Source organism: Mesocricetus auratus, unplaced genomic scaffold (assembly GCF_017639785.1).
Source record: "Mesocricetus auratus isolate SY011 unplaced genomic scaffold, BCM_Maur_2.0 Super-Scaffold_100676, whole genome shotgun sequence".
Taxonomy (NCBI): Eukaryota; Metazoa; Chordata; class Mammalia; order Rodentia; family Cricetidae; genus Mesocricetus; species Mesocricetus auratus.
Window position 1 is genome coordinate 57,299,935 of NW_024429266.1, and position 26,636 is coordinate 57,326,570.

General features: G+C 52.0%; 1 protein-coding gene across 4 annotated transcripts in view; it reads left to right on the forward strand.

Moving 5' to 3' along the window:
* Positions 1-18,300: 18,300 nt before the first annotated feature.
* Positions 18,301-26,636, forward strand: part of Cdk18 (cyclin dependent kinase 18) — a 29,065-nt gene continuing 20,729 nt past the window's right edge. The window contains exon 1 of one of the 4 annotated variants that reach the window (XM_040738141.1): positions 18,301-18,374. The gene's annotated coding sequence lies outside the window, so the exon portion shown is untranslated. Of the gene's footprint in view, positions 18,375-23,592; positions 23,945-24,078; positions 24,983-26,636 lie in introns of those variants that run through there. The other 3 variants (XR_005873961.1, XM_040738139.1, XM_040738142.1) reach the window with 3 other exon arrangements.

Below are 26,636 nucleotides of genomic sequence, written 5' to 3' on the forward strand. Positions count from 1 at the left end.
TCGCACGCTCGAAGCGCAGGCTCACTCTGCACTCCCTTTCACCCCTCACCCACCCCCACCCCCTGAGGGCCAGCTCCCGGCAGGTGTGCAGTCCCTGAGGCTTACACAGTGCCTAAAACAACAGAGCTGTGTCAGGCACTGAGCGCTGGAGAGTAAGGTGTTAGTGTGGCCTGAGGGCCTAACAGGCTAACTAAATGTTGGTGCATGGAGTACCCAAGTTTCTAAAATCCAATAGCAAGAAGCAAAAACATAAACTAGCTCAATCTTACCTACCAGGTGACTGGTTGCCTTTAGAACAAAATCCAAATGAGAAGCCAGGCAGTGGTGGCACATACCTTTAGCCCCAGCACACAAGAGGCAGAGGCAGGTGGATCTCTGTGAGTTCAAGGACAACCTGATCTATAGCTAAGGCTACACAGAGAAACCCTGTCTCAAAAACAAAAACAAAAACAAAAACAAAACAAACAAAATATCCAAATGATTGCTGCCGTGGTGGCAAATGCCTGTGCTCCAAGCACTCGGGAGGTTGAGACAGGAGAAAAGCTGGGAATTTGCAGCCTGCCAAGGCTCCATAGGAAGACAGATAGATAGATAGACAGACGGACGGACAGACAGACAGACAGACAGACAGATAGATAGATAGAGCGAGCCGCAAATCAAGCAAAGGGTTCCCCAATCTAATCCAACTTGCCCCTGGCTCCCTGAGGGCCTGCCTTCAGCTCTGCTCTGTCTTCTTGCCCCTGCTGCTGGCTCAGATTCCCAGGGGCTCCACAGACCTGTTCTGCGGGATTACTGTTCCCACAGCCTGGCCTCTAAGACGGACACACAGCGCTTCAGAAGCCTGTTGCTCCAAAGGGTCTGTGCTAAAATCTCTTGTCTGGAAGATGTCAGGGACACTCACCATGAACTCATGGGGCCTCCCACTCTGCCTTTTGCACAATTTTGTTTGCATTTTTTTTTCTAATTTTATTTTGAAAAAGGTCTCCTCACAGGGCCTACTCTGCTGATGCTCCACGTTCTGTCCCAGAAGGTACGCCCCTCCTTCCCACTTTGTTGTGGAGACTACCAAGTATAGCCTGTCTTTCCTGGAACCTCAAAATCCCTGGGTTACCCTCTTCCCATATCTAACTGGCAGACTGGCCCTCCTCTGAGCAGGGCCATGTGGATTGTCCCATCAGCTCGGTGGTGGGCCGGCCAATCCTCTAGGCTGGGGGCAGTATCTCCTTCCCTGGGCACCTGCTTCAGAGGATGTTCCTACCCTGCCCTTCCCTGCCAGATAGCCACCGTGTCCTAGGATCCGTGAGCAGGAAAAAGAAAACATGGCCAGGCATCACTCCTGCCAGCACCCTGTGACTCGTAGAGGACCACTCACTGCCCACTCCTGGGCAGCCAGGGTGATTTATCCTCACCCAGAACTCATACTGACTGAAGTCATTCAACAAGCATTTGGGGCCTGTGGACTCTGAGTGAAGCTCTATGCCACTCCCCAGGGAAACCAAGAGGATTGAAGAAGTGAAACCATCCTCTCTCCAGAACGGTAAAACAGGAAGATAAGCCCCACAGCACACAATGTAGCAAAAGCAAGGGAGGCCTCATAAAACAGAGCTAACCACTGGGCGTTGTTGCAAACACAGACAGGCAGCTCAGAGAGGTTGGAAGGTTTGTTCAAGGTCATACAGTTGGTAAAGGGTTGGGGTAGGATTGAAATTCAGGCTGTCCAGCTGCGGGGCCAAGATTTTAAAAATGTTTGATCTATTTATTCTAGATGAGCACAGTCAAGGGGCCCAGAGGCAGGGGGACATCTGGGGGTGGCTGGAACTTGGGTTTCATTTTTCAGACACCTTGGTCGACTTAAACCTGGCTCTGGTCACTTGGAGCTGGAGGGGCCTGTTGAAGTCTTGCGGGTCAGGAAGGAGTGCTGTGTCTCAGGGGTGACTACAGAGACTCTCTCGGGCAATGCTATCACCACTGGGTGGCAGATATCCTGTCCTCTTAAGGCACTGGGATCCACTTGATGCTTGTCTCCCAAGGTGTCACACTTGCCAGGTATCAGTGCTGCATGTGTCATTCATTCATTCATTCATTCATTCATTCGTTCGTTCGTTTCCAGACAGGGTTTCTCTGTATAGCTTTAGCTGTCCTGGAACTCGCTCTGTAGATCTACCTGCCTTTGCCTCCCAAGTTCCCAAGTGCTGGGATCAAAGGTGTGCGCCACCACTGTCAGGCTCTGAAAGTGTTTTTTTGGGGGAGGCAGGGGGTTCTTGACAGGGTTTCTCTGTAGTTTTGGAGGCTGTCCTGGAACTCACTCTGTAGACCAGGCTGGTCTCGAGCTCACAGAGATTCACCTGCCTCTGTCTCCTGAGTGTTGGGTTTAAAGGCATGCTCCACCACCGCCCAGCTGAAAGTGTCTTATCAAGTGTCTTGTATCTTGTATTTAGTGCCATGCCCAGCTCCCCAACCAATGATGGGAAAAAGTTAGTGAGTGAGACTGGGGGTTAATCAGTAGAGAGTGCTTGCCTACCGAGCAATGTGATTCCATTGCTAGAAGCCACGGAGGATGCTGACGATGATAACATAAACCTTACTGAAGTGCTCATGGTCAAGTGTAGGGACATGAGTTGGGATTCTTGGCACTCAGGGTGCACGGCCGTGTGGAAGAAAGAGAGGTGGCTTCTGGGGACTTGCTACCAGGGTAGACAAAAAGACATTCCAAGTTGATGCCTGACATCTACATGTTCACGGCACGCTTACACACACATGTGCACATACACTCGCACACGCAAAGTTCTGAAGGATGGATTGGGTGGGAGAAGAAGCATGAATGGACGAATTCTAGCCCCACAGGAAGCTAGTCGAGCAGCCATCACCTGTCAGTGAGTTCTAGGCTGGGCTGGCTAAGCCCAGAAAACATTTTTGCATCACAGTGGGACCAGTCTTGAGGATCCCAGGAACCCCACATCCTTTTGTCCCATTCTACTGCTGGTGACTGTGCTCAGAAGTCCCCAGGGGATCCCTGAGACCACGATGTAGTCCCTTTCTGCTTGGTACTCAGCAAATGGAGCCTGGGGTGTGCACAGATGCTCGCAAAATCTCCTAGTGTTTGCAAGCACTGGGGCAGCATTGCAGACTAGAATGAGAGCTCTGGGGACCCAGGTCTGCCCACAGCAGCACTCAGTCTTGCAGGGGAGATCAAGAAAAATGGGGTGTCCACCGGTGAGGGAAGCAGCGGGGACAGCCTGGTGGGGGGGGCAGTATGCAATGAGAAAGAGGAGGAGCAGAACATGCTGGTCCACTGAGGTGGGTATGACAGGGGAGGAGGAAGAGGCTTGAGCACTGAGCAGAAGAGAAGCAGGATGAAAATGGGCGGAGCTAGGAACTCACACAGAAAAGCTATTTTGTTAAGTTCTGATTTCACTGATGAGGGACGGAGACAGAGAGGCTTTCACTTTCTCTAGATATAAAGTGAGCTTGTCCAGGTGTAAATTTGCAGGGTGGATTTGAACCTACAATGCCTAGCTTTAGCATCCAACCCCACACTGTGCTACCTAGGCAGGCAGAAGGTGGAGCACAGAATCCCCTTAGGTGTGCCGAGTAGCCTCCTGCCATCCTCCAGGGACAGGAGCAGTCAGGGGAGGAGGCCATGGCTGCTAGCAGGCAGGAAGAAGGCAAAGGAAGCTGCTGGAAGAGGGAGGGGTGGATTTGAGCAAACTGAGAGGTAAACTTGGCAAACTGTGCCACTGGCAGGGAGTGCAGAACTGGGAAGAGGGGGGTGTGAGGGGGATTTGCCTGTTTTCCGGCTGGATGCTTAGGGGAGGGTGTGCTTGTCACCAGCCAGCCAGGCTGCAGGAACAGAGGAAGGCCTTCAGGAGGTCACTGGGTTCAGGCTGGGACACTTTTACCTGGGAGGCATCTGTGGGACACCAGGTGGAGATGCCACCTCACACTCCCCGTACCTCCCTCCCTGTCCCATTTTCCCCAGGTCCCCTGTTCCCTTACAACAGAGCACTGTTCCTTGAAGAGCCCTGGATTCCCCAGACCCTTTGCTCATCTGGTAGGGGGTCTTCCTCCTGCAGTATAGGGGGGTCCTCCTCCTGCAGCATGTCCCTCCCCTGGAGGGACAGGACAGGCCTTCCATCAGCTCCTGCCAGCTCCTGAGCCCTTCAGACGGTGGGATATGGAGTTTCCAAGGCTTTTTTGTTTTGTTTTTTGAGGCAAGGATTCTCTGTGTTGCTCTGTAGTCCAACCTGGCCACGAACTCACAGAGATCCACCTGCCTCTGACTCCCCAGTGCTGGGATTAAAGAAGTGCGCCACCAACACCCGGCTTTCCCAAACTTTTTTCTGCCAGTGGGATGTGATCTCCTTCCATGTGACAAGATCATGGTGTGTGACTCTGACCCCAGAAGTGAACCTATACCAAACTGAAGGAGACTCTGTGGCAGTCTGCATCAGGATTTGCAAGGTGACCCACTGAGAAGCTCCAGGGTACACGCCCATGTCTGGGCTTGGATAGGGGAAGCCAGGAATGTGGGTGTGTGTGGGTGGGCCCGACAGCACTTTGGACTAGGAAGGGCTTTCTCTGAAAACAGATAGCCTAGACTCCCCTGAGTCAGCCTGGCTCACATTCCTGTATGCCCAGGATCCCATGAGACCTGGAGCACAGTTCTGCAGGGGGAACCCTTGGTGGCTGGTTCGGTGAGATGTTTCTGGAACACTCTAAGATAAAGCAGTTGGTTCCTGGAGCTATTCTGTCTACTTTCCTTACCTGTCAGGGCAGGCAGGTCTGCATGTGGGGAAGCCCCTCAATACTGTAGCATTCTCAGCAGCCACAAGTCACTTAGACCACAATGCCCAGCTGCTTAGGAGACACCGTTCCTGCAGGCCGCTCGTGTGCCATGCTGAGGGCAGAGTGCTCACTGCTTCTGGAACTGCAGCTACTTGTCTCACTGTCTCTTACTGATCTCCTTATCCAGCAGGTCTTCAGGCTCCCTACATGCCTGATGGGCCAGTGGGAGGCAGGCAGGTCCTTCCCGGCAGAGAGGAATGGAATGGTGTTAGATAGATGCAGAACTGTCATCAGGGTGTGAGTGACGGTCAGTGTGCCCTTTGCCTGAAGACACTTGTAAATATGATACAGCTGTCTATCTGAGGTAGACAATTCCGTGCCCAGAACGCCTTCCCTGACCATGGCTTCTTTGTTTCTGTCTGACCTTTGACTGTGTGTGTGTGTGTGTGTGTGTGTTCCTGAAAGTGTGTGTAACTGTGTGTGTCCATTTGTGTGAGTATGTAAGTATGCATGTGCATATATGTGGGCCCGTGTGTCAAAGTGTGTATGTATGAGTGTATGTGTGCTGGCAGATGAGTGTATGCTTGTGACTTTGAGTATACATGCTTGTGAGTGTGTTTGTGTGTGAATATGAGATTGTACGAGTGTGTGAATGTGTGTGTATCTACCTTTGTGTTCTCAGCTTCTCCTGGAGAACTACACCTGCTCACTAATCCCAGGGGAGCCCAAGTCTGCAGAAATGAGCTCATGTCTGAAGCACCTGCGGGTGGTGTAGAAGGGGAACTTGGGAAGTTTGACCAGCTTTCCTCCCAGCGTGGGAGCAGGAGCACAAAGAGAAGCTACGGAAGCTGGGGCCAGTCTGCTAGTAAAGTATAATCAGCAGGCTCAGCCTTCTCCCTGGTATCACTCTCCCAGCTCTGATCCCCACACCGGGCTCTCCAGCTAAGCTCACCGGTTTGGGCAAATCACTCAATCTCTCCGAACTTCATTTCCCTGCCCTGAATGAAAGAGTAATATGTCACCTGCTTTGCCAAATCACAAGGACGCTGGAGGATCCTTCAAGGGTCTGAGAAATAAAGGGCTTTGCAAACTGCAGACAGACCTGTGCGGGGTGCATTTACCTTGAGGCCTCACCTCAGTCTGTTCTGCAAGGTAGAAACAGAGAAAGGGCGAGAAGGAAGCCTGGCTCGCCCCAGTGGGAGGCTCTGCATTATCCTGGTCCTTGGCAGGCTGTGAGAACAGGAGCTGATCAAAGGGCACGGTTGTAAACAGCAGGGGAGGGTGTTTCTCCCCATGCTGGGTACTCTGCAGACCTCCGAGCAGCCAGCAGGGCCTTCCTGCCCTCTAGTGGACAATCTAGGAAGTACATACACCTCACAACCTTGTCAGTCAGTTGATGGTACACCATCAAGGCCTTGCCGTAAGAGCGCTGGTATCTTAGGGCTGTTTCAACAAACCTTCAAGGTCTGCATTATCGGTTCCAGCTTAGAGGTATAAAATCGCCTTTATAGTGGTGGAGTAAGCTGTGGGAAACAGGGCTGGGAAGACACAGGTTCAATATTACGGGAAAGTTTTTATTGTGGCAGAATCTAGAAAGGTTCTTGGGGAGTGAGCCCAGCGTAGGCACTGCTCCTGAGCCCTCCGCCTGCATCAAAAGCCGAAGGTCCCCTTCTTTCCCACGGATCTTCTCCAAGGCCTGCCACCCTTTTGTTCTAGGGCTGCAAGTTTTTCAGTAAAGGCCCAAATAATAAATGCACCGCAACTACCCACCGCAGCCCACAAGAAGCCGTCAAGGGCAAAGCCTAACTAACAGCATGGCTGTATGTCAATAAAATTTATTTACAGACATTGAAATTTGGAGCCTCATACTATTTTCATTCATTACAAAAGAAAAAAGATTGTATCTTTTGCAAGCATTAAGAAAAAAGAAAGAAAAGTCTTGTTTAAGCCCTTGGGTTCAATCCTTAGCATCAAAAAAAAAAAAAAAAAGCAGCCGCTCTTAGCTTGCAGGTGAACAAAAACAGGCAGCGAACTGTGACCCCCAACCTTTGCTCTAAGATGTGGGAGTCTCCACCGTATTCATCCTAGCTCAGCTCTGGTCTAATGGCTCTTCTTAGGCCCTTTTCCATTGTTTCATTCCTTTATCCGCTCCCCTCACCAGAGCCCATCCACGGTTCGGCCTCCTCTCCGTCTTCTTTCAAGGGGCCCATTCATTTCCAGTTTCCACTGATTGGGTATCCCTTCAGGCCACGCCCCACCCACAGAGCCTGCACCAGCCACTTGAAATATCTCGGGCTCACACCTCCACGCCGTGTGGTTCAGGGACCCCTGGAGTGACAGCGTGCTAGAGAAAGCGACCGCTTTGTCGCCTCCCTGATTTGAATCTTAACCCTGCCTCGCCGCTAGCCGGCACTGGGTCTGTGTAATTTCCCTCTGGGAACTCCTGGCTCAGTGAATATGCAGTCCACTGGCCTGCTCTACATCCGGGGACATGTTACTTGAGGGGAAACTACGGGATGCTGGAGGGTTAGAGCCTTTTTTTTTTATGTGCATTGGTGTTTTGCCATGGATGTTGGGTCCCCAACATCTGTGAGCTGCCACGTGGGTGCCGGAAATTGAACCCAGGTGCTCTTTACCGCTGAGCATCTCTCCAGGTTAGATCCCTTGGCACTGGGATATACCAAGCCGGATCTCACTCGTGAGTCAAATAGTCCTACAGACACCGGAAATGGCCCCATAGCTGTGGGGAAAGGAGGACTTCCCTTGGGGAAAAAGAACTCTAAAACACCCCAAGACTAGCAGGCCAGCAGGTGGCAGCAGAGGTCACCGAGGAGGGTTCTTGGGACTGGGAAGGGTTGCTGTTCCAAACTTTGGGTTTACCTCCTGTGTGTGTCAACTGTGTTGCACAAGGCAGGAAACCGGGACACTAAATGAGAGGAAAGTGGTTCTCCTGGGCCTTTCAACTAAAAACCTGCTGGATCAGCTCAACGGATACTTGGATAAGAACACTCAAGTAGGATCTCAAAGCCGCAATCATCGGAGAAGAGCTAGGGAGAGTGCGCTACCCACTCCAAGGCTGCCTGGCCCAAATCTCAGCTGGATGGGCTACCAGCTGTTGTGGCCTCTTGTCCATCTTCCAGGCTGCTCTTGAGACAAAGAGCCAGGCACAGTGGAGCATGTGTGGGATCCAGCACTAGGGAGGTTAAGGCAGGAGGGTCTTGAGTTTATAGGCCAGCTTGAGCTACGTAACTGTCTCAAATAGACAAAACTTTAAAATGTATATGAAATATATGGACATATATGGTATATAGGCAGTGATTGAGTAGGTATGTGGACAATACCGTTGGCATTATCTCATGGAATTGGGTGAGTGCTGGATGTACATGAATGCACTTGGAGAATGTTTAGAAACATTTAATAAGAATTAATATGGTTATTTACCTTTTTTTTTCACTTTTATCTTGAGAAAGTCTCACTCAGTTACCCAAGCTGATCTGGAACTCATTCTGTAATTCTCAAGTGCTTGAACTTGTGATTTTCCTGACTTGCTGGGGTTACAGGTTCATACCATCAGATCCACCATGCCATGTTTATCTTTAAGATCTTTCCTGAGGCCTGGCAGTAGTGACACAAGCCTTTAATCCCAGCACTCAGAGGCAGAGACAGACGTGGGTTCGAGGCCAGCCTGGTCTACAGAGTGAGTTCCAGGACAGGCTCCAAATCTACGGAGAAACCCTGCCTAGAAAAAAAAATCATTCCTGAATGGGAGCCCTCAGGTTCCTCTGTCTTTTCCAGGAGGGTACCCCAAGATCTAAGCCTGGGACTCCCCTAAGCCCCTGGCAAAAGCAGTATCATCATACTGTCCCAGGCACCTTGGGTTTGGGGTGGCAGGGTGGGATAAATCAGCCACCTGGCTGGGGTCAGCTTCCCCTCCTCTCCCAGCATCTTCTCCCAGCATCTCCCAGCATCACTATCTGTTTTGGACAGCCAGGGATGTTCTATGCCCCAGGCTCCTTCCTGTTCTGTGACTCGGGGCTGAGACTTTCTGCTCAAGAGTTCCCGATGTTCAGTAGCAGATTCTTGCCCCCTAGGCCTTGCAGATTCTCCCCAGGCTCCTCGGTCTCCTCTATCAGCCCTCACAGTGGGTGGCACTGTGAAAGTGTCTCCTAGAGCTAGAAATGAGGGGGGGGGGAGCCCGGTCCCCAGCCTCTCAGTGCACCTCCCTTCTCTCTCCCAAGCAGCGTTGCTTCTCAGAAGTCAGGAGGCCCAGACTGCCGAATTAGCATCTGCAGGGACCCCTGGGAGCAAAAGTCTAAAAACAACTAAGGGGCAACACAGGAGGTCAACGGCCTAGAGCAGTGCAAACCAAGAAAGGCAGAGTGGGCTAGCCTGCTGCAGGCCTGCAAACTGGCTCCTGGCCTTGCTGTTTTAGCTGTCTGCTCTTCTTACAGCCCTTGCTCCAGCTGGTTGGGAGTGGGCCGAGACACCCTGGGAATGGCAGACCCCTAACTGGGAAAGGCACTTGATCCCAGTTGAGCTGGTGGCACTGGGGAAATGCCCCTTGATGGCCAGGTTCCAAGGCTCAAGCTCTGGGTGAAGTCACTCTCCCCAGAATGTCCCCTCTGCAGGGTCCAGAAGGCCGAGGAGAGATGCGATTCTGCTGAGCTTCGATTCCATGTCAGTGACAGAAGGACCCTGAGGGTGGGTGGGTGGGGGGGGGAGACAGGTGTGCCTGGAGCACCATGAGGAGAGCTGGTACCTTGGTTTCGAGCTGGACACCATAATCCTCCCGGATTCAGGGAACAGAACCCAAAGTGAGATCCAGGATGAGCTAGATAATTTGGGGGACCCTCAGGAAAGTGAAAACATGCAGGGCTTTGTGTTCGGTGGTATTAAGAATTTAATCAGAAAGCTAGAGGGGAGAGTGGGTGAGCACACCTTTAGTTTTAATTCCATCACTCTGGAGACAGAGGCAGGCAGACCTCTATGAGCTTGATGCCAACTGAATCTCCAAAACAAGTTCTAGGCCAGCCAGAACTGGACACACAGAGAGACCCTGCCTCAGAAAACAACAAAACAAAAAAATAATTTAGCCGGGCATGGTGGTTGCATACCTGTAATTCCATAACTCCAGAGGCTGAGGCAGGGAGGATTAAAAGTTCAAGGCCAGCCTGGGTGCCATAGAAAGACTGTCTCAAAACACAGCACCAAGAATCCCAAGGAGTCAGCAATCAGGCACTCAGCCAGGCATGGGAGTGCTGAGGGGCTCAGCTGACTCGGGGTCCCGGGTGACTGCAGGATGAGTCACATACGCTGAACCTGAGAACACTTTCTTTTTAAAGATGTGTATTTCTGGAGCTGGAGAGATGGCTCAGTAGTTAAGAGCAGTGACTGCTCTTCCAGAGAATCTGGGTTCGAGTCCTAGCACCCACACGGCAGCTCACAACTGTCTGTAACTCCGGTTCCAGGGGACCTGACACCTATGGCAAAACACCACTACACATAAAATGATTTTAAAATCTTTTTGTTAGTTTTGTGTGTTTGCCTGTGTGTGTGTGTGGGGGGGTGCATCACATGTGTGTCTGGTACCTGAAGAGGCCAGAAGAGGGCATTGAATCCCCTGGAACTGAGATTGAAAACAGCTGTGAGCTGTCATGTGAGTGCTGGGAACTGAACCAGGGTCCTCTTCAAGAGGCCTACTGAGCCAGCTCTGAGAATTACTTCTTTTTTGTTTTCTTGTTTTGTTTTGAAATGGGGTTTCTCTGTGTAGTTCTGACTGTCCTGGAACTCATGAGGTAGACCGGACTGGCCTCAGATTTAGAGATCTACCTGTCTCTGCCTCCAGAGTGCTGGGATTAAAGGTGAGCATCACCGTCTCCCGGTGAGAATTAACATTTCTTAAGCAATCCACAATGTGCTGAGTGTGTGTGTATGTGTGTGTGTGTGTGTGTGTGTGTGTGTGTGTGTTGGTGTGTTGGTGTGTGCAAGGCCAGAGGGGGACATTGGGTATCTCCTCTATCACCCTCCACCTTATTCCTTTGAGACAGGGTCTCTCACTGAAACCTGGAACTAGCCAGAATGCCTCAGGGATACCCCTGTCCCTGCCGTACCACACCCCTCCCCCACCATCCCACCCCACACTAGGGTTAGAGGCATGTGTGTGCCCAGCCACACTGGGCTTTTTTTGTTTGTTTGTTTGTTTGGTTTGTACGAGACAGGGTTTCTCTGTATTGTTTTGGAGGCTGTTGGTCCGGCCCGGCCTCGAACTCACAGAGATCCGCCTGCCTCTGCCTCCCGAGTGCTGGGATTAAAGGCGTGGGTCACCACCGCCCGGCCACACTGGGCTTTTAATGTGACTGTTGGAAATTCGAACTCAGGCCCTCATGATTGCACAACAATGAACCATGCCCCCAGTCCAAGCTAGATGTTTTATAAACAATATTTCATTTAACTTTCAAACAACCCTAGAAATGGTCGCACCACATTTTCTTTATGGAAAGCAAAGCTTAGGGAGTCATCCCAGTGCCCAAGGCCACAGGCAAGCCTGAGAGCTTCTAAGCCAGTCTCTCCTGTGATCAGAGACCGTTTCTTTCTGGAATGGCTCTGTGGTCTGTGACTCACGGAGTCTCAGTGGGGGTGGAGATGCTGAGATCCGCCACACACATCCTAGAGCTTGACCCACCCCAGGCTGCCTTGCGCTGGACCTAGCTTCAGCCATAGACAGAAAGCACACCTGCTCTAGATAGACACACCTACACCAAACGAGAGACTGAGAAAGTCGCTTGCTCTGCTAGCCCCAGTCTTCATCTCTAAATCGCGGCGCCTGTCTGACCCTCGGGTGACATAACTGCCACGTGTACCTCCTCAGCACCTGGCTCCATCTTCGAGTCTGCTGTCCGGCCCTTCTCAGATGTGCCTTCTCCGTCCTGCTCCTCCCTCAGGAGGACCTACCAGCGGGTCCTCAGCTGCAGCCCTTTAAACAGCTGCTGGTGCCCCCTGGACTTCAAGGGTTACTGCTATTCACACGGGGGGGGGGGGTAAAAGAAAATGCCAGCTGTGGGGGAACTCAGCCATTGCGAATTCTCACCGGTACTGTAGTCCTCCCTTTGAGGAGACCGCTGCTCTCTTGTGCCCACGGTGGGCCGTCTTTTATTCCATCACACAACAAAGTTCTCCCCCAGGTCCCTGTTTTGCCCCTTGCCTCCTCCCAGGTACTCCTGTGGAGTGCCTCCTTTTCTGGAAGCTTCCATCTGGGTACCTAGTCAGGACAGTTCTGGGTGCCTTTTGGTCTCAAGAGGACAGTTTGTTTCTGCTGAGCCCTGCCTCGAAACCCCTCTGCTAGCTTTCCATCTCCTCCAGGCCCTTCCTACCCTGCAGGGAAGAGAAGGCAAAGGGCTAGGTAGAAGGAAACCTCGGGTCTGAGAACCTCCTGGTACTCGGGAGAACAGAGAAACCTGGCCCACTGACCTCCACCAGGCTGCCTGATGATGCGTCTTCCTTCTATCTCTCCAGGAGTAAATATTGGATTAAATTCATTTATTAGCTGTTTAATTAAGAGCAGTCAGTCATGGCTCATGAGTGGTAGAAATCCTGGGAAGACATGCTCAAAGATAGCAGTGCCTGAGCGAGCTCTTGGCAGGCTCCTTGGGACCAACAGTAGCTCTGGGGAAGTACAAGCCACAAATTCCTTCCATCTCCTGGCTACACGAGCCTCTGTCTGGTGCCACCAACTTGTGAGGCTGGGCTGGGCACTTGGAATGCAGGCCTCTGGAGGGGGTGGTTTCTTGCCAGTCCATTTGGCACTTGTCTGATTCAGGACAGCTTGGTATTTTAGGTATTGTACCTGGTCACGCCACCATTGTTTGGTCACCTGTCAGTGACCGCACATTCAGACATGCCTGAATCATTCAGGTGTAAGGTCTCTGGGCCAAGCTGATCACTCAGATGGGTCCCAGTGAGCAGATCTGGTATCTGTCACACCATACAGTCAGGTTGTCTTCCTGGGAGACCCTAGTGGCTCACAATACTCAAGTCACAGGGCTCATCCTGGAAGAAACCGGATATAAAGCTCCTCACTCCTCAGTGTCCTGTGCCTGTCCACGATGACCCCAGATGCTGACCCCTGCTCGCCCCTCCCTGTTCTACCAGGCCCCGTGATCACTCAAGTCACACCTGGCTGTGCTGGGGCCCCAGGGCCTCCTAGGCTCAGGAAAAGGGGAAGTTGGCCTCAGAGGAAATTAGGGAAATCAGCAATGACTCCAGTCTACAATCTTCCCAGGGCTGGGCTCACTTGATATGAATGCAGAGGACACGCTGCTGTCTCCAGGTCTATTGCCCGTTTCCCCCTGGCCTTCGATCAGTACGTGTCTGCTTGGACCCAGTCCTGTCCAAGAGCTGGGACTTTGAGCAAGTCGTAAGGGGACACAGCCTGCCTGGGCATTTCTCTGGGTTGTGCTAACCCTCAGAGGCCATGAGTCATGACCACAAGGCTGTCTTCACCTCTCCATCCCCAGATGCGGGGGTGGAGAGCAAAATCAGCATTGGCATGGTGCCAACCAGAGGCCGCATCACCTTGGGGAGTGGCGGGGCTGGAGAGAGTTCTGAGTACTTCCTGGCCATTACAGCAGAGGCAAGTTCCTGGGCTCTGGCGAGGAGCTGAGCACAAATGATCAAACGCTTGCTTTAATATAAAATACCAGCCGAAGTCACATCTTTTATCGCTCCTGGGAAGACTGGAAGCCCTGATCTTGTCTGGCCCAGTAAACCTACCTTCCCCTTTAGGCTGGACAGTTTTCCTTATAGCAGGTGCATGCAACTTGGTATTGTGCAGGCCCAGGAGGCTCAGACAGGACCAAAGAACTCTGGGGTAAGGATGAGGAAGAGGTACTTCCTCCCCAGGCCCCAGCTGCTCATCTCCTCCTGTCCTCCAGCCCCTACCCTCTGTGGGCAGCAGTATCTGCATAGGATTTAGAGGCTGAGGTTGCCCATTCGTCTCTTCTCTGGCTGGTGGTCACGACTGGCTGGAGCCATGAGGGCATTTATGGCAAGCTAATCACTCGTTCCCCCCACCCCGCCTTGTCTGGTCAGTCCACCTCTCTGTCTCTATGGAAACCTCTTCAGTGAGGGATACTCGCCTGCCAATCCATTTCTCCTACCATACTTCTGCCCCCATGCCAGGATGCTCTGTGGACCCGTTAGCGGACACACCTCACACAGTTTTGGCTATAAGGCTCTGAGAGTATCCCAGTGGACTCTGTCAGTCACCTGGCATCCACACCTCCTTCAGTGGGGTGGGGAGGGGGTGAGGTTGTATGAGGGTGTGCTTAACCTCCCTAGGACAAACTTTGAGCCAGGATTACTCCCTCCCCTCCTCTTTTTCATTTAAACTTTACTTTTCTGTGGTGTGTGTGTGTGTGTGTGTGTGTGCAATGGCTCATGTGTGGAATTCAGAGGGTACCTTGCTGGAGTTGACTGATTCTCCCTTTCCATGGAGATGGAATTCAGGTGATAGGATTACATGAAAAGGGCTTTTTAAATTTTTATTTATTTATTTATTTTTTTGTGCATTGGTGTTTTGCCATGGGTGTCAGGTCCCCTAGAACTGGAGTTATAGACAGTTGTGAACTGTCATGGGGGTACAGGGAATTGAACCTGGGTCCTCTGTAAGAGCAGCCAGTGCTCTTAACTACTGAGCCATCTCTTCAGCCCCCTGCTGAGTGATCTCAGTGGCCCACACATCTCTTTCTAGGACCTCACCTTCTAAAGTCCATCCTCAGAGTCCTGCTGGCTTTTGCTGGGTTCTGGGTATCCATGCAGCATGATGTGGGAGTCCCCAAGTTTCCCTCAATCCATAGTCGTAGGAGGGCCAGGCTGAATGCTCATAATTCACACCTTTAGTTTCTCTTTCCTGGAACAGGGGAGGGGAAAGGCCTCAACTTTGTTGTTTACTGAGAAGGGGTTAGGAGGGGGTGAGGTTGGGGTTTTGAGTTTAATTATGGAGTAGAAACTTGGAGGTCAGGTGCTCCTACAGGGCATATGCCATCTTCTCCCGGCACCTGGCTAATGAGATGGTGCCAGGCAGCTGGCAGGTGGGCTCTGTAATTTAGGGGCCTGATTGCAGTGCCTTCAACTTGATCAGAGCAAAAAAGCCTCTTTGACGTTTTCTGACTCAACTGAGGGGACGGGGGGTTGAGTTATGATCTATCTCCAATGTGTTGTAACATGGCGCACTTCTCAATGGCACTGTGGGTGAGTTGTGGTGGCTTCTAATCCTAAGTGACTGTTGAGAGCAGTGTGCTGTTGGACACTGTTTGGCGCAGGATGGTGCAGAAAGGAAACTCAAGGTCCCCAGTTACAGTTCATCAGTACCTGTGGGGTTGTCTGTCACCTACGGGGGAGGCTCTTAGAACCTTCTGAGACCCTGGCAAAAACTTTCTCTCTGAAAACTGACAACAGCTAATGATTCATCCCATTAGTCTGTCACTAAAAGCTAAAATTCCTTCCCTGGGGAGAGGGAAGCGTAAACAACACCTTCTCCCCCCTCCTAAGGTCCTAAGGACAAACCAAAGTTCGATTCCACCACAGTTCATGCACCGAGTTCATCGGGCTTCCTGACAGGGGCACAGGCGAGCCCAAAGCAGCTGGATGAGCAGGGCTGCTCCTAGCATGGATGGTTGGTGCTTCCCCACAGCTGCACAGACGAACCCATCCCCTACCCATCCCAGCCTATGTTCTCTAGTCCCCACCTGAGACCCCAAGGCTGCTTGTAATCGGGGCAGAACTGCACGTGATTGGCTGAGGGGAGTGGTTGAGCTAATGACCCTGCCCACCTGTCGTTGGTCCACAGGTATTGAACATGGTAGACTCTCCAAATCAGGTGCAGCAGATATCAGGGAAATGATGGCAGCTTGGCTCAGAGGACAAGGAATAAGTGTGAAAAACCAAAACAGGCATATTGAGTATGGAAAAATCAAGATTTAGAAGGAATGATGGTTTTGGGATAATGAAGACAACTTGTATTGCCTTCCTAAGGCCCTTACAGATTCCAAGAACCACGCTGGTTTATTTTCATTCACATTTCATCCACCATCACATGACCCTATAAGAAGAGCACTGTTCTAGCCCATCCTACAGACTAAGAGACTGAGGCACAAAGTACCAATTCATCACACAGATAGACTACACCCCAGCAGGACTGCTGGAGCATGCTAATGTGAGAAGACTCTCTTTGGATGAAGAAGTCTCTTGTCCCTGTATTTCCAGAGTCTACAGGTTGGTTTGTAACCATTTGGTGAAGTCACATTTGGAGTCCTCCTGTAGCTCAGGGGTGTAATACTCCCCACCTTTAGGAGGCCAGGAGGCTGGGTCCCCAGGAGAAGTTCTCAACCACTAAACAAGCAGTGCTTAGTGTCTCCTAAGGGAAGAAAACAGGAGGTGAGGGAGAGACAAGCCGGTAGGCCCATCCCTGACTTCAAGCTGGATCATCTATACAGTGCAAACTGTGTGTGCTTGCAGCGGGCTGGGGATGGATGGAACGCAGAGCCTTCAGCACGCCAGGTAAGTGCGCTACCATTGAGCCACACTCCAGCCCCCAAATGAGACTTTAGACAACACTTCTGCAGAGCAGAGCTGCCTTAATCCCAGCAGGAACAACGGTGCAAACTAGATAAAGTCCCTAGATGCCTGCCCAGCAGGTCAGAAGGCATGGGGTCACTAGTCTTTTGGGGCAGCGGCAGGAAGAGCTGAGTGACCCAGGTAGTGAGCTTGGGGCCTGGCACTAAGTAAGAAGCCAGTAAGTGTGAACGGGATGTCCTGCTATTCACTTTGCTTGTTTCTCGAGAAGGCAGGAGATGGCCTGTGGGGCTGGCTGTCTCCTTCAGGTACGAGTGGCTTAGCACCCACAGTCCCCTCGGTCTTCCTTCCCTGCCCTCCATTCACCCCTTGGACTAGCACTCAGGCCTCTGGCCTGCTCCCAAACTCCAGGCCTGCCCTGGAAGAGGCCTCCAATCAGGTGATCAAGCCCATCTCATGCCAGGACTGGGCACGTCCTGGGCAAACCAAGACAGCAGGCCACCTGCCTAAAGCTTCCAAGTTGTCAAGGGCAATGCTGCCTTGTGGTCATTAACATCCTGGACCTGCAGCTCCTCCTAACTCCCCTCACTGCCTTCCCTCCTCTTGGCTCCTGTCCTACCTTCCCATTTGCTCTCCTCTTCTCCAGTTACTGCCCATTCTTCAGTTTCACCATCTTGGTTCTCCAGGCCCTAGAGAATCCCTGTTGCTCTGTGCCGGATACTGGGGCAAGACAAAGTCTCTAGTCTTAAGCAGTTCATAAGTCGGTAAAATAGACGAGACCCTGTGCTTGGAAGATATACAAGAACTCTATGTAGAAGGCAAGGGCTTCAGGTTGAGAAATGACAAAAACCAGTCTACACAGCACCAGGTGTGTCAGGGAAACAGTAACTGATCTGGGTTTTGAAGAATGAATAGTTTACTACATAGAGGTGAAGGAGAAAGCCTCTCTAGTGGGTATGAATATGTGGAAAGCATTGGCGTGATAAATAGGGTTATCTACAAGAGAAGTGAATGTAATTTGATGTGACTGGACATACACCATAAGAGGGAGAAAGGCCAGGTGAGTTGATGAGGAAGGCATGGCCGGGTCACAAAGGACCTGCTGTGTCATGCCTCTATGACAAGGCCCCTGCTTGAGCTCAAAGAAGCCCACAGTCCCTGAAGATGAAAAGGCTGTGCATATGTGGGTTTTATTTTGGTAAGGGGGTCATCAGATTCCAAAGATAAACTTGGTGACTCCAAGCCATTATGGGGAACTACTGGAAACTACTGGGCAGAGGAACTCCCTGTCAGAGCTCTGCTTTTAGTTGTAGTCTCTGGTGGCCGACTGAAGCAAGAGTTTTAAGAGGTGAACGTCGGGGTCAGTTTCCAAGCTCAGTCCGTGGGTTTTGGCCTCTCCAGCCACCTCCATCTCCCCTTTCCTGGCCCACCACTCTCCTGGTCATGTCACATTTTTTTTTTTCACCAGGATGTTCTCACAATCTGCCTGACCACATCTGAAACCAACACAGGGCTTCTTCACAGGTAGACAACTGAGCAGATGTTTTCCACTGGACTTGAGGCTAGCTCTATACAGAACTTACATGATGAGTTTTAGGGTTTGGCTTAGGCCTTTCTAGCAGTCAATCAATTCTTATGCCCAAAAGTTTCAAATTTCTTAAGGTTTTCTGAGAAGAAAATCTATTGCTCTGATCTTCGTTGATTAGTTGTAAAGTAACTGTGTGCCCTGAGTCCATGCTGTTATCATACAGGGACAGAGACGAGTCTCCAACCCCATTCCAGGAATGAGAAAGCCCCAGACCCAGCTCCAAGAACTGTTCCTCTGGACCCTGTTGGGAGATCCTCTCAGTGGCCTGCCTGCCCCGCCAGCCTCACCAGCATCCTCACCAACCCTGCTCCAGTCTTGTTGCTAAGGGACACCTTCCCATTTACTCAGGCTCTGTGGGATGGCTTTGTTGCCATGGCAATGCATCAATCTGGAGAGGGAAAGGGAGAGAGAAAACATACTCTTGTGTATGGTAAGTGTTGGGACTACTGTTGAATGCAGGGGTGGGGTTCTAATTTGATGATTGCCAGGGTCAACAAGACAGGTGTGTCTACCCTGTCTTAAAGTCCTCTGGGGACAAAGCTATCATTCCAATGAAGTCTAAAGTGGTTATGCAAAGGCTGTGTGTGTGTGTGTGTGTGTGTGTGTGTGTGTGTGTGTGTGTGTGTATACATATATGAGAATACACATGACTGGGCATTTAGCACAATGGGGAAGATACCTGGTACAGTGATAAAATTAAAAAATCCTGAACCTGTATAGCTGAACTCACACTGGAATGACATTTTCTGTAAATTATTCCCTATCTCTATACATTATTGGAAAACAATGGTCAGGGATTAAAACAGGCTCTGTATAGCCCTGTCCTGTTGTCCCCACTGATAATTAGACCTGAGGCCACTTGGGCTGAGGCAGGCCGGTCTGTTCTTAGGTCTACGAAGTCCCTCTCTGTCCAAGACATACCTACCTGCTCTTGGGATAAGCCTCTCTGTCATTTCCTACTTCTGAAACCTTCACTGGACTCCCAAGTCTCAAGCAGTTGGCTTTGCAGCTCACCCAGCCTATAGGAGTCATGTCCCTTTAAATCCTGATGCCCCAAGATATGGACATTCACACTGTGCCATTCTGCTGAAGGGAAAAATTGAGATTGGGGCCTGAATAAATAGAGCAACTCCTGCATCTTCATGGAAGGTCTCCAGCCTTCCAAGGGTCCCTGAAGTGCCCCTGGAAAGCACCTACCTCGTGTGTGTGTGTGTGTGTGTGTGTGTGTGTGTGTGTGTGTGTGTATGTGTGTGAGCATGCGCGCGCACCCATACACACACCAGAAGGCCTTCACAGCTGGCCAGGCTCTTCCTGTTGGATGCTGTGAGCCTTCTGGGGAAAGAAGTGGAACAAGCTTGAACTTTGGGTTTACAGAAATTATTCAAATATGCTGCCCACACAGTCTGAGAGGGAGAGCAGTTTCCAGATCCCCCACATATCCCTCAGGCACCTCAGGACGCCATCCTATCTGCAAAGCAGTGGCATGTTGCTTGGAACAGAGAGGGAGGAGTTGGACCGCTCCCACCCCGTGCTGCCCAGGTCTGTCACAAGGACAACCCCGGCTTCCCAGGAATACTCCAGGTTCTCCCAGAGGGAGAGAAGGGGCTGCTGAAGGGAAGGCCCCAGGAATGGGGCTGCTTGGAACACTCCCAGATGAGAGCCCATTGCCTGATCCTCTGCAAGGAGCAGAGCCAAAGGACTGCCGAGAAGGGAAGAGTATTGATGGGGTGTGGGGTGTCAAGTTTTCATCTCTCTGAACTCACAGCAGCCCCATGAGAGAGGGACTGTTACTATCCCCTGTACAGATAGAAAACGAGCCAGAGCTAGAACAGGCCAAGGTCACACAGACTATGGTGCTTTACAGCCTGAGGTACTGGTCAGAAGCTAGCAGAATGGACACCCCACCTTAGTGGGGGGGCAGGTGGTATTATAACCACCGACTCTAGAGGGATGTGTGAAAGAAAATAAGCATGACTTAGTGGGGGACACCAAGAGGCTTGGAAGGAAGACTTGGAAGGGTACAGATGTGGAGCAGATGGGGACGGCTCAAGCTTCATACATCAGTTCATATGCCTGGATGGCCATGAAATGCCCACTGCATAATCACAACCCAGCTGGAGCCCTGCACACATGAGACCTTCACTCTTACCTAGCTAACACTTCTTCCCGTGGTTTTTTTCTGGGACTGTTGGCGTGCTGTGTGTCATCCCCTGGGCTCCACATAGATACCAATCTGCGGCCATTGATGCCTTTATTTAGGTTTTCTGGAGAAAAGATCTCACTAAGTAGTTCAGGCTAGTCTCCAGCCTCCCTAGTGTTGTCACAGGTGTGCCACCACACCCAGCTATGATAATGCCTCTATTTTTTTAAAAAAATTATCATTTTTATTATTGGTACTGGGAATTGAACCTAAAGTACTCTACCACTGGGTTACACCCCTAGTCCTTTGTATTGTTTAGATACCCAGACTGGGTTGGACTCCATATGTAGACCAGGCATACTTTGAACTTTCAGTCCTTATGCCTCAGTTTCCTTAGGAGCTGGATTGTAGCCATGAGTCTCTTTAAGACAATGCCACTAAAGGGGGAGGATTTCAAACTTCCGAATGCAACTCCCAAATGGAGATGGGATGATTTGACAGTCTTGGGTCAGGTAGCTGGCCTTATATTGTTTACACTGTCATCTGTCCTTTGTAAAGCAAGTTATGCCGGGCAGAATAATGCTTCTGTCCTCTGCCCCAGCCAACGTTTTCTTAACCTGGGACAGTTCCTCAGCACACCTCTTTCCCAGTGAACAGTGAGCTGCATGAGACAGAGGCCGATCCCAAGGACCCAGTAACTTGGCATACAGCAAGTGCTTCATAAATGTTTGCTGGGTGGACAAATGACAGTAATCATCTCTGCTGCTTATTGAGTGCTCTTGAGTCAAGCCCTGGGCTAGGCCGCTAGCACACATGATCTCTGATATGCTCAACCATGCCGCGCCTGCTGCGCAGCCTGTATCCAAGAATGTGCGGAGGGTGTCGGGATTGATGACACAGAGACCCGTCGGTCGTGCAAAGAAAACTTCAAGAATTGACTTCAGTGTCTTTGTCTTATACATTACAAAAGTACGCTCAGAAAGGTTAGGCCTCTTGCCCAAGGTCTCACAGTGACACAAGGGAGCGCTGGGTATGAAGGCACACTTAAGAAGCCTCAAGGCCCTGTCCAGCTATCACACAGCTGCCCGCAACCTTGACTTCTTAACTATCTTTGATCTTGTGACACAGATACTCAGCTCTGTGAATTTCCTAACCATCTCTCAAGTCAGGTCCCCTCTCTCCATTGCCAGGGCTACCACGGTCTAAGACTAGGATTGGCCAGGGATTTCCATCTCTGGCTTCGCCCTCTCCAGCAGCCTTCCACTCAGCTGCTGGAGTGTCCCAAGGTGGAATCTCTTTCCTGAGATGCTCTAGGCTGCTCCGTGTCATCCTCAGTCGAGCATCACCCATGCTGGGAAAACAGAATGGCCCTTCTTCCCTCCCGGCTCAGCCGAAGCTCAGGGAATGTCCCTGGGTCACCCAGCACTGATCTGTGTTGCAGTAGTGTCACAATGGCCATGTTCTGTAAGTTGCCATCCTGTGGCCACAATGCAGGGCTTGGTGGTCACTGGACATGTACCCCCGAGGGGATAGTGGTACCCGAGTCCTATTCGTTTCTTCCTTTGGCTTCCAAGCCCTGAGATGAATGGCTTCAACCTTCTCCCTGCTCCCAACCCTGACTACTATGCTGCCATCGTTCTGAAAGCAACAGTCTTTTTTTTTCCAAAACCATGTTTGTGCTTTCTCTCTTTCTCCCCCTCCCTCATCCTCACCCTGCCACATTCTCTTTATAATTTGTATAATTTGATACAGCAACAGAAAGAGGACTCGGGCATCCTGCTCGCTTCCCTTTCCCACAGCTCCTGGAGGGTAGGGTAGGGTCTGGGTTTCATTGATCCCCTGTGCTCAGAAGCCTGGCTGCTGCTTGACATGAAGAAAATATTCAGCAACTGTTGAGACCTTTTAACCTTACCCCCTGGCTCTCTGAAATTCTACCCTTTGGTCCCATCATCTCTAATCCTCTAGATACTTAGCCATGGTCCAGCCCTCCCTGGACTTGATACTGCCTCCCTGCTCCCTGTTAGTGTTCTCCTCCTCCTCCTCCTCATCTTCTTGAGACGAGTTCTTACTGTGAAGCCTTGGTTGGCCTGGTACTCACACTGGAGCCCAGGTTGATCTGCCTTTCCCTCCTGCGCGCTGGGTTTCAGGCCTGCGCCACCACACCTAAAGCCATCATTCTTATTTAGTCATGGGACAGGGCAGTTTGTATCCTCTGCCCCAAACCCAGAGGCTCTGGCTGCAGCCTCTCTTTGCAACCCTTCAGCTTGTAGCAGCCATAGTTTTAGAAAGCGCTTGGGACCAGAAAAACCTATGTGCCCTGGTAGAGAAAACAGGTAGCGAAGAGTTGGGAGGCCCTTTGTGGGATGTCAGCCACCCGTAGGTATCTCATGCCTAGGTCCTGTGTCTTCTTTCTCCAGTCACCAGCTGTGGTTATGACCTCAGGCCCACGTATTTTAGGAAACTGTCCTAATCCCAACATCATATTCTCCTCGAGCCAGATTCAAAGCATCCGTCTCAAGGACACCCAGATTGTAGAAGCCATGCCTACTAGGTCATAGGCCTGTGACCAAGGCCTCCCTGTAGTCCCCTCAGAGCACAGGAAGTAAGACAGGAAGGCCTCTGCATGAGAACACTGTCCTTCAGGCCACCCCAACTCTCCGTTGTTGTGTGTGCTTTTAAGAAGATGTATTTATTTTTAGCTTTGTGTATGTGTGTTTTACCTGCATCTATGTGTGTGTACCACTATGTTCTGGTGCCATGGAAACCAGAAGAAGGTGTCAGATGACCCAGGACAGGGGCTACAGACAGTTGTGAGCTGTCATATAGGTCCTGGGAACTGAGCCTGGGGCCTTTGCAAGAGCAGCCAGTACTCTTAACTGCTGAACCACCTCTCCAGCACCCCTGGGGGGGGGGTAGGGGCAGTTATTCTTTTGACTCCTGAAGTTAGATGCTGTGGGCAGAATGGTCATTGACCTGGTTCTAATCCTGACTCCCTGTGGAATACCTTGCAGGACTTTGGGCCTCCTCAGCCTCCTTTCTGAAACTCAGTTTCCCCTTGTGCAAAATGAGAACTGAATTAGCATTGGCTGTCTGCAAAGCTTATTAGCAGACTCAGTTGGAAGTGGAATGCTGTGTGGGAAGGTACTCTTCCTCCAGGCCATGGAGTGGGGTGGGGGTGGGGGTGTCCAGAGAGCCATTAGCAGATAAGCGACAATCTCACACTTCTGAAGAGACAGCCAGTGCCCTATGCCCTGTGCTTGCACGGTAGCTCTGAGGTTGGGGTGGGGGTGGTGTTGAGTTGGCACCCAGTAGACTGGGTAGGGGCATTTAGAGACCTGCCCCAGTGTAGTCCAGGCCAGAGGGCCTCACCCTGTACTCAGGGCCAGCTTGTGAGGGGAACAGGAAGAAGCTCGGGCCCTAGTTCTCAGAGTGGGAGAAAGTCGTGGCCACAAGGACAGAGGGAGAGCAGGGGATTGGCAGCGGCTGTGGGCAGGGCCGGTCCGGACAAGGGCGGAGTCAACTTGTACACGTGAAAAACTCTGGCTGGGGCCGGGCTTTTGCCTTCCTCCTCCTCCTCCTCCTCCTCCTCCTCCTCTTCTTACCCACCTTCCTGCACCCCTCCCTTCTCCCTCCTCCCGCAGCTCAGGTTGCAGCTTCTTTGGGGGGAACCGCTCACCTTTCCAGAGCCGGGAAGAGCCAGGGTCCCGAGTAGGGACCCCGGCAGGGTGTGGGGCGCGGGGCAGGGCACCCAGCCTTGGCAGGGCGGCCGCGGCGGGCGGGAGCGGGCTCGCCGCGTCCGGGACACGCGAGTCTGCGGCGGCGGCCGGAGAGGGGTACCGCGCCGGGCAAGCTGAGCAAAGGTAAGCCGGGCGGCCCTTAAAGGGGCCGTCTGCCTTTGCGCTGGAGAGAGATTCGATCAAAATTCCCGAGCTGCTGTGGGCGATGGGCGATAGCCGGGCGCGCTTGTGTTTTGGGGGGTGAAGGATGCCCTGGGAGAGCCACTCCCAAGTTCCAGGTGCTGAGGCAGAAAGCGTGCCCCGCGGGGACTCTTGATAGGGGACTCCCTTTGGCCCTGGGCTCCGTCGGAACCCTACAAAAGCAAAAGTTCTCACCCAGGCGCAAGCCAGACGCTAAGTGTCTTCCTTATGGGAAGGACAAGGGTCAGGAGTCCCGGATAACGAAGGGACCCAGGAGTGTACGGCCAGATTGCCTCCTTGAAGGGCTTCCTGGGTTTTAGTGAACTTTCCAGCTCTAAAGGCCGAGGGTGGTAGGCCAGAGACCTAGGAAAAACCGAGGACAGGTGAAGCCTGTAGCTCCCAGCGTTGGCTGCATGGTGACTGAGGTCGCTAGGGAACGTGTCGCTTCTCTCTTGGGGGAAGACCAGTGAGGCAATGACCCTCCCCTCTTCATGAGCTATGGACAGCGGCTGATACACTGAGGAAAAGGAGGATGGATGGATGGTTTGGGTCAGAAGACCCGGGCTCAGAAGTCATAGTTTGACTGCTGTGTTTGGAGGACACAAACAGGACTCTAAAAATGGGGTGGGCCAGAGGCCCTGTTCCACCCTGTTGCAGGACAGACCTGTGGCTTCTGCAGGCCTTGTGGCTGGTTGGTTTTCTCTGCTGAAGGGTCAGCACTCCTCCAGGCCCTGGCGGCATCATTGTTTCCTAAGCCATTCGTGGGAGCAGGGGTAGAACTGTGGGATAGAGGCAGTCCTCGGAACCTTCTGCGCTGGGGCTGCTGCTGTCTGCCCAGCTTTCCCATCCCAGCTGAAGACCTCAACAACCTTCCTCAGCCTACCCATCTGTGGTTTGTGGCCTGAACCCTGTGGTTCACTACCAGCTGGCCCCCACCACATCAGATGTGAGATTCAGCACAAACACCCAGCACACAGTGAGGTGGGTACCAGGCCCTTGCATCCTGGAGAACTCTTGTCTTTTCATGCCTTGGGCCTGAGATATATCTTCTGGTGGTATGGCCAACAGGCAGCTTGGGCTGCGTCGTCATGAATCGTGAAAGACCCAGAGAGGTTTCCTTTGCCTCAGCCAAGCTTCTGTCTCCAGTCCCTGCTGTGTGCCAAGCAAGGTGTCACAGTAATCTCAAGCTATTTCGTGAGTGCTGTTATCACCATTTTACTAGCCAGGGAACAGCCCCTGGGATGAATGTGCCCAAGGCGATGCAGAGGTGTGATCAGTCTACTTAAGCCTGCTCTCAACCCCTGCTCTACCTGGGCGGGGCTCAGCCTGTGCTGGAACCCTCAGCAGGGAAGGATTAGGGTAGTTTTCTCGGTGATGAGGCTCACCTGCCCTGTGCCAGGCAGATGAAGGCTTTACCAGAGGGACAAGATCTGAGAAGCAATTTGATTCCTGGTCTGGGATTGTGCAGGGAGGGGAATCCCTGCCCTGGGATTCAGAGGGAATGGGGCTGTGTTTCTCTATAGACTGTGTGTTCTCTGTGAGTTACTCTGTCCGGCTCCCAGAGCCCGGCTTGTGTCTTCTGACTCCCTTTCTGTCCCGGTTCCTTTTCCTCCTCCCCCTCCGATTCCTTCTTGCCTTTCCTAACTGAGTTTGGGACTTGAAGGGGAAGAAGGATGGCCAAACCTAAACCATTACTGGAACCGTGTCCTGCTGCCGTTGACTCTGCGGCTCCCAGCAGCAGACTCCTGAACGCCCTCAGTGCCCTGTGTGAAGAGGGGCTTCTGACAGGGAGGGCCGTTACGTGAACTGTGTGAGATAACTCGTGGAATGGAGGTGATAGTGTGTGGTAAGGTTTGGGAAGGGCAATTTCTCGGTGGTGCCCTGGGGCTGACTCTGTGGCAGAAGACCCTGAAGCCCCATCGAGCCAAGGCCTTAGCTAGAAGTTTTGCCCCTTTAGCTTGGAGAGGAGGGCTCTCTTTAAGATAGTGGGGGAGCTTAGTGGAAACATGCCAGGAAGGGCCAGCACTCTGTCCATTGGGTCAGGTAGGCATGGAACTGCAGGACTGCAGCCCTTTAGCAGGACTGCTCCTGAGGAGAGAGGGCCCTTTCCTGGCACTTAATTACTCGCAGTCCCTGTTCTGCTCTGCTGTCCACGAGGGACCGGCTGGCTGAGTTCCAGACCTACCTGCTTAGCTTCAGTCCTTTGGGAATCAGTTACATTTCTTTCCCTGGGCTGTGTCCCCATTAACCCTTTCTCTCTCCTTCCCTGGACCCTTCACCTTCGCTCTCTAGGCACTTGCTGCTGAGCAGGCACTTTCCCGTCTCAGAGGGTAGGAACACACCAAGGTTAGCCCTGGCTCCTGCAGCCAGGGTATGCACGTGCACACGTGCACACACACACACTCTGCAGCTCTCAGGTGGCCAGAGGCCCAGGATCACTCTAGGGCTCATGGCCAGGCCTGGCAGGAACTAACTTGTGGCGCAGGAGCAGGGTGGAGGGGAATGTGGCCCATTTCAACCTAACCTACTGCCTGCAGGACATATCTGCTCCTGAGGTTCCCAAGGCCCTGTCAACTGAGGAGTTGGGTTTGGGAGAGGTCTGAGTTTTGACTTTGAAATGAAGGGTCACAAAGCT